This window comes from Macaca thibetana, chromosome 18, assembly GCF_024542745.1.
Source record: "Macaca thibetana thibetana isolate TM-01 chromosome 18, ASM2454274v1, whole genome shotgun sequence".
In the NCBI taxonomy this organism is placed as follows: Eukaryota; Metazoa; Chordata; class Mammalia; order Primates; family Cercopithecidae; genus Macaca; species Macaca thibetana.
In genome coordinates, this window is record NC_065595.1 from 1,420,562 (window position 1) to 1,436,511 (window position 15,950).

Genomic DNA, 15,950 nt, shown 5'->3' on the forward strand with positions numbered 1-15,950 from the left:
CTATTTTCTCTCCCACTCCAAGCTTTCATGTTTTCTTTTTCCTCTAAATTATCTTCAGCAGGAATAAATGGGTGAGAAATAAGAGCAGGAAGAAGAGTCTGGAAAAAGCTCTTTCACCTGGCTCAGGCCTGATCTACACGGTTCCAGGTGAGGCTTAGTTCAGGTCCCATGAGGAATTCGAGGGGATTGGCTATAACTCTTAGACATGACGAGACATGTCTAAGACTCCGCGATTCTATGAGGGTGGTGTAAGGACAGCTTATTCCTCTCAGAAAATACACAAAACGCCTCGGATATGGAGAGGCAGAGATACAAATGTCATCTTCTGTGAGATCAGGAGACACCTATAACCCTATGTAACAATATATGAGGAAGGACTGGCAATGCTATGAAGATAAAACTAGGACTCCATGTACATCACGAGGAGACACACAGTCAAAGACCCCAGACAAGCCTAGCAGAGTTACCTTGCAAGAAGATGAGAAGCAAGGAGAAGCAAGTGTAGGATCTGGTGCTGGACTTGAAAAGGCATGGGAGGTGGGAGGGGAGTTCTCATGGATAAGCCACGCTGGCAGAAAGTGTCTATTGATGTACCAGAGCAGGAAAGTTGCCACAGATTACCAGCAGCCCTGCAGTGACTGAACTCTGAGAAGTAAGAACTAAAAGAATACACATGCTCTCTCTCTCTTACACGCACATGCACACACACACACACACACCCCTATCCATAAGAATTTCTGTTAGTCTGCAACACAGCCCTGGTCTTTCATGCACATACATTTCCTGCAAATATTTGGTTTAGAAAAAAGGAGGTAGTCTTATACTCTAAAAAGCAGAATGTAAGAAAAAGAAAGAATTTTTAAAATGGCAAATGATGAAAGAATGTTCATCAAAAAATGCTGTCATAGAGCTGATGAAAATTGTGACCTTATATATTTTCATGGCTCAAAACACACAGACACTCAGTATTCTGAAGCAATCATTTTCATAAAACAAGAGGCTGAAGAAGGGACGGTAGGTCTAACAACCTCTATGACCAGGGAAAGAAAATGGTATAACAGTTAGAGCTCAGGAAAGAGATGGGTGAAGTGAAGTCACCACAAGTGTTGAGGCCACGCCAGAAGGAGCATAAACAAGACTGAGCCCACCTGAAGTGCGGGGGAACATGGAGCACAGGACTAAGAAGAGTGATCAACATGAAATGAAAGTGGGTATGGAATTAAAAAGGAATAGTCAGAAAGTGTTGACATGGAAGACGGGAAATAGGTATAAAATATGCAGAGATGCATTTTCAAAGAAAAAGATGATAAAATATACTTTAAGATAGAATTCTAAAACTCTTTCCAAGAATAAAAACAACCCTCAAGACTTCAGATTATCCCAGTATAAAATGGCGTAACCATTGTCTTAGTCCACTTTCTGCTGCTATGACAGAATGCTATAGACTGGTTAATTTATAAATAATAGAAGTTTATTAGGCTCCTAATCCTAGAGGCTGAGAAGTTCCAGAGCACGGCGCAGCATCTGGTGAGGGTTTTCCCATGGCTGAAGGCATCGCATGGTGAGAATGCGTGAGACAGAGAAAGTGGGGGCTGAACTGATCCATTATCAGGAGCCCAGTTCTGTGACAATAGCGTTAATTCATTCAGGAGGGCGGAGCCGTTATGACCCATGTGCTTCCAACAGGCCTCTCTCTGTCCAACCCTGAGAGCAATGAAGCTCCCCCCGCCACCCCCAAAAAAGATGAACTTCGGGGGAACATGTTCAACTTACAGCGACAGACCAAACACAGAAAGGCACTTTAATTATGTTATTGGACTATGATGGTTGAGCCTCCAGGCCAAAAAATAATAATAACAATCCAACCAAGATCTCTCAAAATACCTCTCAGAAAAAAAAGTCTGACTAGTTTCAGGCCTCTCCGAAGCAAACGTCTACACTAGAAAACCATTGAGCAATGACTATGATGTCCTCACGGAAAACAAGTGTAGGCTAATAATTTTGTGCCCTGGCAAACTATTAAATATAAAGGCAATAGACAAATAGTTTGAACTTGCAAGACCTCAATTAATATAGTTCTCATGAAAGATTTTAAAGACAGCTGTGATGAATTCTAGCCTAAAGAAACCAACGAAGAAACAGTGGCAAAAGATCGGCAGTGAATTCACTTGACTGGAGGATGAAGAGGGAAGTGGGAATGCTGGTGCCTGTAAATGTTACAGACTCTGAAACTGCAGAAATTATCTAGCAACACTTGAGAGTGGAAGGGGAAAGAGAAGAGGAAAAGTAATACTTGGACTCCACAAGCTGTACAGCCTGGAGTATAAAAGCAAACAAGCAATAGAAGCATAGTAGATTTAAATATGCTGGGTTCAGTGGCTTAGGCTCAGCTTCCCTCAAGTTGTACAGTGTCCAACATGCACACATGCACATGGAAGCTCTATTTCAAGGCAACAAGCTAAACGAGAAAAATAGTGTCCTCAACTAGAACTCGGTGATACGTAAACACAGAAAACGTAAACAGAATATACAGTAAAAGAAAAATGCAATGAAAAGAGCATGTCACAAATGATGATGGAAATAAGACTGCACACCTTTTGCAACTATATTTGTAAATGGGCTAAATAACTATTAAAAGAAAAAAAGCCTTTTTTTTTTTTTAAAGAAAATCACAAAGCAAAACACAGTTATGTGGAATAGACACCTGAAACAAGGTAACTCAGAAAAATTGAAATTAAAAGATAGTATTCAGGTATAGTGGTGCACACTGCATGCAATCCCAGCAACTTGGGAGACTGAGGCAGGAGGATCACTTGAGCCCAGGAGTTTGAGACCAGCCTTGGTAACATTGTGAGATTCTGTCTCAAAAAATTTTTTTTTCATTACAAATAATAATAAAAGAAGAAGACAGGCAAAGGTCTTCAAGCAAACAGATACAAAGAGAACACAAGGAGTAATCTTTTCATTTCATTTTCAGACAAGGCTAACTTCAGACAAAATGTGTGAAAGGAGACAGAGAAAGTTACTTTATAATAATAAAAACTGTAATGAAAATATCTCATAATTTATGAGTATCTATGCATCATGTAATAGCCACTAACATTCAGAAAATGAAAACCATGGGAAATACAAGGAGAAATTCATAGAAACTCATGAGTAACAGGAGACACGATTTCTAGTTTCTCAGTCTTGGGACAAATCAAGATCATGGAATGAAGTATAGACATGGATAATTTAAATACAGTGCATCAAGATAAACATCACTGAGATCCATGTAATGCTTTGACCTACAAACAGGAAATGCAAATTCTTTATATAGGTGATAACTAAACTGTCACAAGCAAAAATTGACTGCAGACAAAAAAACTCGTTAAAAATAGAGCTCAGAATACATTCTCTGATCATGATGCAATGAAGCAGAAATTGACCATAGAATCATAAAACAATTATTAATCACAAAATCATAAAACAAACAGAACACTCACTACCTGATAATTTTAAAATAAAGTCACTTGAGTAAAAAAGTGAATAAAAACTATAATCTCAGAATCTCTCATAAATCAAATAATAATTTTAAAAAACTGTGTGTTACAGCAAATGGGATGCAGCTGCCACAGTCCTCAGAGGAAAATTCATAGCTTAAAATAATTATATCATACTAACACCTAAGAATGAACAAAATACATTAAATGGTCAACAAAAAGAGTTTGCAAACAAAAAGTTAAAAAAATTCACCTTAGGAAAGCAAAAGGAAAGAATTAAAGACAACAATAGAAATCAAGGAATTTTAACAGAAAATAAGTAAAACAAGTACATTCAACGGTAACTCTTTTGGAGTAAAATTTAAAAAGGGGAACAATGGCCCATTATCATATCTTCTCTCTACCCCCACCAACTTCTGCCCAAAGGAGAAGGTGGTGTGAATAAATCAAAGGGAAAACATTTGAAGGCTCAGAAGAGATTCCTTCTCAACTCTCTGCAAATACATATGATAGCCTGAGTGAAATAGTTGAGTTTTCCGGAAAATATGAATTGCCAACACTGACTCCAGAAGATACAGGACATATAAACGGATCAATCAAGGGGTGAAACAGAGAAACAGAACACGCCTACCAGGCTTGCTGTCACCGTGAATTCCATTAATCCTTTACGGGATAGACATGGGCACTGATGTTTACATTGCACCATCCTGTGGTAAGAATAACTTTAGAATTCTTTCGATGGATCAAACATTGACAGCAAAACTGCAAAAAAAGAAGAAAAAGGAAAACTACAGACCAAATCTCATAAAAAAGCGATAAATACCTGAAGCAAAATATTAGAAAACAGAATCTGGTAACATATTCAAAGAGCAATATCACTTAAACAGTGGGATTTATTTCAGGAATCTGAAATTCAATATTCGGAGTTTCACATTAAGATATTTGTTAACATCATTCACTATATTCGTAAAAATCTCCATAGATCTTGAAACAGCACTTGTTAATATCAATATCTAGCTGGGCATGGTGGCTCACGCCTGTAATCCCAACACTTTGGGAGGCTGAGGCAGGCGGATCACCTGAGGTCAGGAGTTCAAGACCAGCCTGGCTAACATGGGGAAACCCCATCTCTACTAAAAATACAAAAATTAGCTGGTCGTGGTGGCGGGTGCCTGTAGTCCCAGCTACCCATGGGGGCTGAAGCAGGAGAATCGCTCAAACCTGGGAGGCAGAGGTTACAGTGAGCTGAGATCATGCCCCTGCACTCCAGTCTGGATGACAGAGTGAGACTCCATCTCAAAAAAAAAAAAAAATTAATATCTATACATGGTTTTAAAACTCTTTGATGATTCCATTTTGCTTGCATTACAGGATCAGCTGTGTCTAGTACTGGGCATAGACAGATGTTTCAACTCAAAGCCGACATCATGTGGAGCGGGAAACACGGAAGCTTTTCCACTAAAGGCAGGAAAATACTAACCAGGGGCCTGTCATCATCATGTTCAATGCTCTGCTGGAAGCACCAGCTAATCCAGCTAGAGGAGGGAGGGAAAGGGGCCCTGGGGATTGGAAAGAGTTAAAATGATCACTATTTTCATAAATATAACCATTTAATTAATCCAAGAGAAATAATTGGAAAGCTATTGCAAACATGAGAATTTTGTGAGCTGGCTGGATATAAAATACATAGAAATTAATATTGTTCATATATATATTTAATTATTCTAGTGGGATATATTTGAATATCCAGTTAAAATGTCTAAAGACCCCATTTGTAATTTAAACAGTTAAATATAACAATGCCAGGATATAAAATACTAAAGGCCTATTTGTTTAAAAATTTAAACCTACTATGGGATATAAAAGAAGAATTGAAAAAGTGGAAAAGAATACCTAGTTGGGAAGATTAATTATCATAAAGGAATCCCGTTTCCCTAAACTAACCTAAATTCAGTGCAATCTCAGTTACAATCCCCACAGAAGATATTAGGAGATTCTGAAGTTATATTGAAAAATTAGCAAAAATAACCAGAAAAATATGGGAAAATAAGTGCAATGTAGCACTACCATATTCTAGATGATAATGTCACATGACACTGTGTGATACGGTTATGTGGCACTACCAGATTCTAGATGATAATGTCACATGACGCTGTGTGATACGGTTATGCGGGTAGATAGGGACTGTCAGTGTGTTATGTGGGTAGATAGGGACTATCATCAATGGCATAGAAGACAGAGTCCAGAAATAGTCTCAAATATACACTGTTAGATGATAAAGATGCGATTTCAAATTAGGAAAAGATGGACTACTCAATAAGTGATGTTGGGATACTGAATAGAACTCTTTTAAAAATAAATTTAAAAAATGGGATCCCACCTCCTACCTTCCACCAAAGTGAATATCAAATGGACCAAGGATTTAAATAATATAAAACTGTAAAAATACTCAACATAAAATTTGTATTTTTCCTGCTGAATCTTGGGCTAGAGTAGGTCTTTCTAAGTATGAAACCAAACCTAGAATATAGAAAATAAAAGATTAAGTGATTTGACTACATTAAAATCAAACAATTCTTAATAGTAAAAATTATACACAACAGAATTAAAAGAGGAATGACAAGTTGGGGAGAATATTTGCCATTTATATTCTAGACATAGGGCTAACTTTCTTAATATGTGAAGGTCCACCAATAAATTAAAAATTTTTAGCAACTTAATAGAAAAATATTCTGAACACTTTATAGAAAGAGAAATACAAATGAATCTTAAGCATGTTAAAACATACTTAACCTCACTCATAAATGGAGAAATGCATTACAATTATACTGAGATTTTTTTCTTCTATTAGATATGCAGAAACCAAAAATTTGCTAACGTAATGGTTTGTTAAGAGGGCAGAGGCAGGCAGGCTTATTGGTTGCTGGTAATAGTATAAATTAGTACACCTTCTACGAAGACAGTTTGTTAATGTACACTGTTAGATGTGTACTGACAAAACTACAAATTTGCACAGTCTTTCACCCAGCCAGTCTACGTATAGGAATTTATCACATACACATATTTAAAACTGTGTGAAATGGTACACAGAGATATTCATCGTGTCATTGCTTTTAGGAGCAAATGATTAAACCAATGAAGAGGGCACTGGACAAGTAATTCATAGTGCAGCTATCCTAAGGAATGCCCTCTGTGGCTGTTAAAAATACGGAGACGTTCTACATGCATTCATGTGAAAATATTTTCAAAATAAAAAAGAAAAATACATGTGGTGGTATGGTATGCGAACCATTTTGGTTTGAGAAAACACTTCTTTTATGCATATTCTTGCCAAATCGGCAATGATGGTTACTTCCGGAGGGGCCTTTGGGTGAGTGAGGTTCTGGTGGTGAGGAGAAAACTGTTGACTTGGATTTGTTGGTACCATTTGATACCTTGTGTGTGTATGACCTAGCCAATAAAAAGAAATAATAACTTTTGGTGGTGGTAGTGGTGGGTTGGAGGACAGAGAGAGAGAGAGAGAGGGAGGGAGAGAGAAAGAGAGAGAGAGAGAGAGAGATACTGAGAGTGAACAATGCTTTAGGAATCCTGCTTAGACATCCTCATCCTCCTTCCCCACTGTGTGAACATTGAAACACTTGGTGAGCTCTGATGACAAGTTTTCTGCTCACTTTGGAGATACTAAGTCGTCGACCATTGTACTTTCTCTATGACTATTTACTTAAAGATGGTGAGGTTGACAATTACAGCTCAAATAACAGCCTTCTTTAACAATTCCTTAAATCCGGCTGGAAAAAATGGAGACCAACTGTCGGGAATAACAGTTTCTGACCGTTCCGATGTTGCTAATAACTGATCTATAGCTGCAGCTATTTTTGCAGAGGTTTGAATCACAACCGTGAAGTCCCTGAGGAATCTACTCCTATTAGCAAATTTTTTTCCTGGAGTGGTCTTATAAACAAAGGATTTTTAGCTCAAGGCTTGGCTACATGGAAAAGAAAGCTGTTAATTTGGTTTGCTTTGCAGGGTAGCTTGTCACTCGCTACACTCCTTTGCATTCTCTGAGCATCGATTCCAGGCCACAATCCATCATTTCTAATTCACATCTTCATGGTGACAACCATAGTGTGCTGTGGTCAAGAAAACCTGTGACTTCTTCCTGAAGGGGAAGACCAAGTGTCCCATAAAGGTATCTTTAAGGGGCAGATGATGTGGACGTCTTACAATTGCCTTGGCTGAGAAACAGCTTCATCCACATGTGATGACACGAATCGTAGACTTTGACTGGCTTTGGAAGGTTGTCGCCCAGACCTGCGGTGGTGTTGACCACTTCTGGTCCATCAGAGGCAGGGGTTCAGCCTCCACGTTTGGTGTTAATGTCAAGCTGAGCGGCCCTGGTATGGAGCAGAAGTTAGTCTTTATTGAATTTATGTGTCATAACCTAGCTAACAAGACTGTGGGGATATCTCACTGGTTTTCACAATAACTCACATTTTACAGATGAAGAAACTGAGGCATGGTGGGGCTGAGCAGTGTGTGCAGAGGTCACAGTTGAGACCTCAGGGGGCCTCATGCGGAGGCCTCAGGCCTGGCTGTGTGGGACTCGGCCCCCGGCAGACGTGTGGTCCTGTATGTCCCTCACACGTGGTTAGTGCCCAGACGGGGAGTTGAGCGTTGCACGCGGAGAGCACGTGGTGTTCAAGGCTCACGTGTCCATGAGGATTTCAGCCGAGCCTTCCTGCAGGCCCCTCCAGATGGAACTGGCTCACAGACACCTGGGACCAGATGTTGCTGTTGTTCAGCAGGCAGGTAGATCTCTAACTCCCAAGCGCATTTGCGCACGAGAAACCGGCATGATCTGTTCCTTGGAAAGACGCCATCCTTTAGAATGGTGTTTTGCAGTCTTCTGCAGTGCTTGGGTTTCATTGGCAATACTAAGGACCACCTCAGAGTGAGGGTGGAGGGCAGGAGGGGGCACCGCAAGGAGAGTACAGGCCTCGAAAAAGCAGAGGTTCTTGTACTGAAATAACTTTGAAAACCACGACTTCTGAGAGAGCATTAAGGTTCTTACAAGCAGGCTGCCCTGGATCCTATTAAAGGGACTTGGGAAACTGGTAAGAGGCAGTTTCCAGGAAGGGATTGCAAAAAGCTGGTTAACTGGAAGGCGTGCTGTGGCCTGAGCGCTGCGGCAGGAGTGAGTCTCTGACATCCTGCAGCGGCCCCGGATTCTGAGCAGGATCACGGTGGTGAGTGTTTCTGGGAGAGGCGCGGACTGGAGGCTGCCCGACGAGGCTGTGGGCACAACAGTCTGGACACGGGTTAGGCCTATGATGGCAGGTGCTGGAGAAGGAAGGCCCCCAACTCTCGTGCTGCAGGGTGGGCGCTAGGCAGCATTAGGCCTTGCTGTTGGGGTGGGCACTGGGCAGCTTCAGGTCTTGCTGTTGGGGTGGGAAGGATCATGTCCCCAGGATGCCCACGTTCTAATCTTTGACCTGTGAATACGTCGACTCCCAGGGCAGCAGGGATAGCAGGGATGTTGCAGGTGCGGCTGAGAACCTTGAGCTGGGGGTGCCCTGGGTTGTGCAGATGGACAAGGCGCCGCACTGGTCCTAGCAGGTGAGAGGGGAATGAACGAGGAGAGGCAGAGTCACAGACCATGTGAAGATGGAAGCAGAGGCTGGCAGGAGACGGGGCTGCCAGCCACAGAACGTAGGCCACCTTTGGAAGCTGGAAAAGCCAAAGATGACAGCGTCTCCCCCAGAAGGTGCAGAGCTCTGATTTCAGCCCAGTGAAGCTGACTTTGGGCTTCCGATCCCCAGGCTGGAGGAGGACACGTTTGTGTTGTGCTGAGTCCTGATATGTGAGGTGCTTTGTCACAGTGGCAGCAGAAAACGAGTGCATCTGCCCAAGGCCGAGCAGAGCGCAGTGGACACCAGGATTCCCAGAGGCGGGAGCCCAAGGCCGAGCAGGGCGCGGTGGACACGAGGATTCCCAGAGACGGGAGCCCCTTCCTTCCTGGGAGGCGCCCACGTGGGACCAGAGCCGGGGCTTCTCGGAGCCGGGGGCAGCACTGCTTGTTAGCACGAAGGCTTCCAGCCCACTCAGTTCTCATCCCCAGTGCTGTGCTCAGCGACTTTGGCAACAAGACTTAAAAATGCTGCGGGGACATCTTGCTGGTTATCGATGCACCGGCCAGAGTCACCCTCCAGCGCACTGCTGCGTCCTAACGAAGAGGCCATCACACCCTGAGCCTCGGCGCTGAGTCTTCTGAATATGATACAAGGCTTTGATTTTACTGTCATTCGCTGAGTTGAGAACAGCGGATGGGGTGTCCAGCGATCCATAGACTGGGAGCCGCACTTCCTGAGCTCTGCTGACTGTACCGACAGCGGCTCGGACTGCGCTTTAGAAGGACAGCACTTACGTGTTATTAAAGACAAAGATTCTCTTTAATTTTGGAGACTCGTGGTGCTGCAATTTTACCCACCAGGGGTTTTCCTCAGGACCCGCGGGAGGGCTTCCTGGAGCCTCTAACATTGGTAGCCCATGTCCAGTTGACGGGCATCTCAGGATGAAAGTAAAAACGTCCTCAGGCTATTGTTTATCTATTTGCAAAAGTTTTGCCTTTAGGGATCACTGACGGCTGCATAAGAAATAATGATTTCAGCGACGCCCCCAACATTTCAGACCTGTGCAGCCCAGGGGGAAGGTGGTCTCTTTCTCTCTGTCCCCCGCGGCTCCAGGCCGTGCATCTGCGTGGGCCCTGCTAAGATGTGCAGAAATCCTCCCAGCATTGTAAAGACGGGCATCGAATTCTCCGGGGCGAACAAAGGGGCCGTGCTTGGGCTCAGGGTGCTGTTCGATCGCTTAGGACGGGGATGAACAGTTTTGGAAGGTGGAATTGAACTTCCTTCCATTATTAAGGTTTTACTACAGACTCCAATCTGTGTAACAGAAAAATGAAGGTGGATTTGAACTTCTTCCACTATTAAGGTTTTCCTACGGAATCCAATCTGTGTAATGGGAGAATATATTTTGTTGACTGGCATCTTAGATCTTTATAGCATTTGCAAAATTATTTTGAACTTTCTTCCTCTAATTGTAATCACTTTCACCAATCATCCTAAGAACTCAGGGAGAATCAAAATACTAGTGTCTCTGCCACATCTCCTCTACCCTCCTGTCCTCTCAGCCACCCCGAGCGTACACAAGCACAGCTGTGGGGTCCCTTGGAGCTTCTGGGGTGCAATTCTGAGGGTCAGATCAGTGTCGACCATTGTGGGGGTCCATCTGCCAGGCACTGCTTTCTATGGAAAGAGAGACTTCAGTCCCCAAGTGTGGTCCAAGAACAGCCCCAGGACTGTCACCAAGGACTCCCTGCCCTCATGCCACCTGGCCCACAGTGGAGGAAGCAGCTGCTGCTTGGCCCAGGGGGTGGCCCGTGGGCACTCATGGAGTAAACCCACTACGCTGAGGGTTTCTGGAGTGACTTTCCCTGGAGCTGAGTCAGGCTTGATGCCCGTGGCCACTGTGCCTGCCAGTATTTGTGAGATGAGGGGTGTGCACCACTGAGACAGAAGGTCTGTGGGACCAGCAGAACCAGCGAAACTCTCCAGGCATTGTCACGGAGTCCTGCTGTCTCCTCTCTCCTGGGTGGCTTGCAAGCGTCAACAGGCTCACAGGATGATGGGGCTGAGTTATTTCTGGGTCTCTGTTTAAGGCTCTGCAGGAAAAGGAATCCCGGCTGCTGGGTGCACACTGAGTTTGGGGCAGTATGGCATGGACACTGGGAACGGGTGGGGCCTGTGCATTTCTCTGTGGGCGAGTCTGGGTTTGCAGCTTCCAGCGGACAGCCGCGAGGTCTGCAGACCTGGGCTGGCTTCACCAGGAGGGACCGGGCCCAGAGGGTGCGGTACACAGGCCTGGGCATTTTTTTCCTCTTATTTTCTCCTATTTATTAACTGTTCTGCTAATTTTCCTTTCCTACTCGCCATCTTTCATTCCTCTGTAATTGGGGAGCAGCCCCTCGCTGTGGCCTTCTCACGTACTTCTTTGCAGGTGTGATGCTGACATCGGGGTCCGTCTTCAGCCTCTGGAGCTGTGCTCTGCTCACAGCAACAGTCAGCAGTGTTTCTACCTGACGCGGCCCGGCAAGGTGTCTTTCGAGGGTGGTTCCAGAATCCTCCTCGTGTCATTGACAAAGGGGGAATCCAGCAATGGGGGGTGCGTGATCGGTACCATCGGCCCAGCAATGGGGGGTGCGTGATCAGTACCATTGGCCCATTCGGTTCTTCAGTGACCCTAGTTGGGGCTCTAATATTATCCACACTTTATGGGAGTAGAAAATGAGATAAACATGAAAAACTAACTTGCTCATAATTATTCTTCTGGGAAGATGAGAGTGGGGTTTTGCACCCTGTTCTACTACGCATGGAAGGTGGCTCTGCAGCATAGAGCCCCTCCGGCCACAGCAGCAGAGTGGACTGTGTGGGCTGTGTGGGACTGTGTGTGGGCTGTGTGTGGGGATTGTGTGTGGGTTGTGTGGGACTGTGTGTGGGGATTGTGTGTGGGCTGTGTGGGAGTGTGTGTGGGACTATGTGTGGGGTGTGTGGGACTGTGTGAGGGGACTGTGTGTGGGGACTGTGTGTGGGCTGTGTGGGGTTCGAATGGGCTGTGTGGGAGTGTGTGTGGGACTGTGTGGGGACTGTGTGTGGGGACTGTGTGTGGGACTGTGTGTGGGACTGTGTGCGGGCTGTGTGGGGACTGTGTATGGGGATTGTGTGTGGGCTGTGTGGGAGTGTGTGTGTGACTGTGTGTGGGAGTGTGTGTGTGACTGTGTGTGGGACTGTGTGTGGGACTATGTGTGGGGTGTGTGGGACTGCGTGTGGGGACTGTGTGTGGGACTGTGTGGGGTTCGTATGGGCTGTATGGGACTGTGTGTGGGCTGTGTGTGGGGATTGTGTGTGGGTTGTGTGGGACTGTGTGGGGGATTGTGTGTGGGCTGTGTGGGACTGTGCATGGGGATTGTGTGTGGGCTGTGTGGGAGTGTGTGTGGGACTGTGTGTGGGGACTGTGTGTGGGACTGTGTGGGACTGGTGTGGGCTATGTGGGACTGTGTGTGGGGACTGTGTGTGGGACTGTGTGGGACTGGTGTGGGCTATGTGGGACTGTGTGTGGGACTGTGTGCGGGCTGTGTGGGGACTGTGTATGGGGATTGTGTGTGGGCTGTGTGGGAGTGTGTGTGTGACTGTGTGTGGGAGTGTGTGTGTGACTGTGTGTGGGAGTGTGTGTGTGACTGTGTGTGGGACTGTGTGTGGGACTATGTGTGGGGTGTGTGGGACTGCGTGTGGGGACTGTGTGTGGGACTGTGTGGGGTTCGTATGGGCTGTATGGGACTGTGTGTGGGCTGTGTGTGGGGATTGTGTGTGGGTTGTGTGGGACTGTGTGGGGGATTGTGTGTGGGCTGTGTGGGAGTGTGTGTGGGACTGTGTGTGGGCTGTGTGGGGTTCGAATGGGCTGTGTGGGACTGTGTGTGGGCTGTGTGGGGTTCGAATGGGCTGTGTGGGAGTGTGTGTGGGACTGTGTGTGGGGACTGTGTGTGGGACTGTGTGGGACTGGTGTGGGCTATGTGGGACTGTGTGTGGGACTGTGTGCGGGCTGTGTGGGGACTGTGTATGGGGATTGTGTGTGGGCTGTGTGGGAGTGTGTGTGTGACTGTGTGTGGGAGTGCGTGTGGGACTATGTGTGGGGTGTGTGGGACTGCGTGTGGGGACTGTGTGTGGGACTGTGTGGGACTGTGTGTGGGCTGTGTGCGGGCTGTGTGTGGGCTGTGTGGGGTTCGTATGGGCTGTATGGGACTGTGTGTGGGCTGTGTGTGGGGATTGTGTGTGGGTTGTGTGGGACTGTGTGGGGGATTGTGTGTGGGCTGTGTGGGAGTGTGTGGGGGATTGTGTGTGGGCTGTGTGGGAGTGTGTGTGGGCTGTGTGCGGGCTGTGTGGGGTTTGTATGGGCTGTGTGGGTCTGTCTCACAGTCCACGCTGGCCCCATCCTGGAGTCTCTTGCTTTGGGGACCCCTGTTGATTGGGTGGACTGTTCATTGAGGACGGTCGTACTGACTTGGGCGTCAGGAAGGGCAGGGAATGCGGGCCTCTGTGTGTGAAAGCTGTGTGGACAGGTCTGTGGCCAGGGCAGCACCTCACTGAGGACCACAACAGCACCCTCTCCAGCGCCTCGATGTGGCCACTTTCCCCGGAGCAGACAAATGTCAAGGGAAATGAGTGAGGCAAACACAGTTCAAGATCCTGTGCTTTTGTCAAGAGACTAATGTGTAAGCAGGATCACCAACCTGTTAATTCCAGTTAAGAAACAGCTGTGAGCTGAACCGCGGTATCCAAACCATAGGCAAATCCGTTCTGTAGAAAGGGTTGCAGCAGCATGGTAACGAGAAGGTTTTCTCAGGTGTGCAGGAGAATTTGAGTGTGGGTCGCGTGAGGAAGCTCTCTTGTCCCCTCCATTGTGCACACAGACCCAGGGCCCTTTCTTCAGCGAGCTGCTCATGGGCCTGCCTCGGGTGTAATTCCTGCAGACCCAGCTCTTGGACCGGACTTGAGTATAGCGTCCTGGCCACAGCGTGAAAAGCCCTGTCTCTGGGAGAAGAGAATGTGCAGACACTGTTTATTTCTGACCTGACGTCCTCAGAGAACAGCGTTGGCCTGGCCTCCACGTCAGAGGTGTGTTATGTCTGAGCTCAGGGCCACACGGCAGCCCCATGCCACGTGATGCTGACTTTCGACCAGCTCCTCTTCCCTGCTTCCTAAGACAATTCTACCCTCTAGCGTGTAGGATTCCCCTTGAGCTCATGGTAAGTGCGAGGCGATGTTCTTCCCGGCATTGTGTGCACCGAGGTCACCTCACAAGACCTTGTCACTGATCACTCACTGCTGTCTCCTCCTTTCCGGGGCTGGTAACTGGAGACACTGGGATACCTTCCTTCCAGGGCAGGATTTGACTCTGTTCTAGAGTCGGTCATTTTATGGGGAGGCCCCTGTCTTGAGCACAAGCCCACAGAAGGGCCTACCTTTCCCAGCTTATCTGATGGGCACTCCTGCTCAGTATCAGACTGTGCACTCCTGGGAGGTGTGGAGATTCTGGGATCACAAAGAGACCAGAGGCTCCCATGTCCATCCCTCTTGGGGTGCAGGGGGAAGCCCCTGAAATTTGTGGTAACAAGGTCTTATAAACTCGAAGTCAAACCCCAAAATCCACCACTTTGGATGCGTCAGCTGGTTTCTCTGCCTCTGGTCTGGTTTTTGTGTGGGGGTGGCCACAGATCGCTAGAGTTTGGAGAAGTAAATGAGATAAGACAGCTTTGGGACTCTGAAAGCAATCTTTGCTGAATTGCAAAGTGGTAATATTATTGTTTGATGTTATTGCAATTATTTTGCCCACACCCTTTTAAATAATTATTATAACTTGTGCAATTGGAAACCCCACTCTCCCCACAGCCAGGTGCATTGCCCGGGGTATCGTTTACCCTGACTTTCTTCCCTGGTTGCCTTTTATCTCCAGTCTCGGTCAGGTGGCGACTGGCCTAGGAGGGAGGGACGGCCAGGCCTGACTCTGTTCTGAACTGATTCTGTGACTTTCCCAGTCATTGTATTTCTGTTGGTCTCTGTTTCCTCATTTGTTCCATGAGACTTGACTAGCATATCTTTAATATTCCTATCAGACCTGACATCCTGGCAGTTTTCAGCTCTCATGTCAGCAGTGGAGGTCAGGAGCAGGATCACACAGAACCAAGTTCACAGCCCAGATCCCCACACTCACCCAGGCAACCTCGGACGGGCTGCCCGTCTCGCAGAGGCGTGCTGAGGCCTGCGCTCCTGTGGGCCCCTGGGAGCCCAGTGGTGCGTTTTCAGGAATTTTGTGAGCCAGTTTTTAAACACTGACACTATTAAGGATCAAATCATTTTAACCTACAATTATATATATTATATATATAAATGTGCTGTGTTTGCATAACAAATTATGTGAACTTACTTATAATTAGCAATAACTTACATTAAGCATGACGGTAACAAACACGGAACCTGCTCTCCTCGCACTGTGCAGGGCATGGACCGCATTTCACGCTTATGGGGAGGAAACCCTCCACCCATGTTGTTCCCGCACCGTCTCTTCCTAAGCCCGTTAGTGATGTCTACTTGCTACCTTGGAATCGGCCATGATGGGGACCCCATGGAAACTGGAAACCACCGCACATCAGGACTCAGAGCTGGGATCGAATATTTACCCACGACGGCTGCCCGGAGGCCTCGGCTTCCCTGTCTACGATGGGGCAAAATGACGGTTGGCAGAGTACGTCTGAGCTTGACATGGAGCCGTGTGGGTGACCAGGCGCAGAGCCGGTGTCCGCAGATATTCACTGCTTCCCTCTGGCTTCGCTTGTGACGAGGGAGGAGGGGCTGG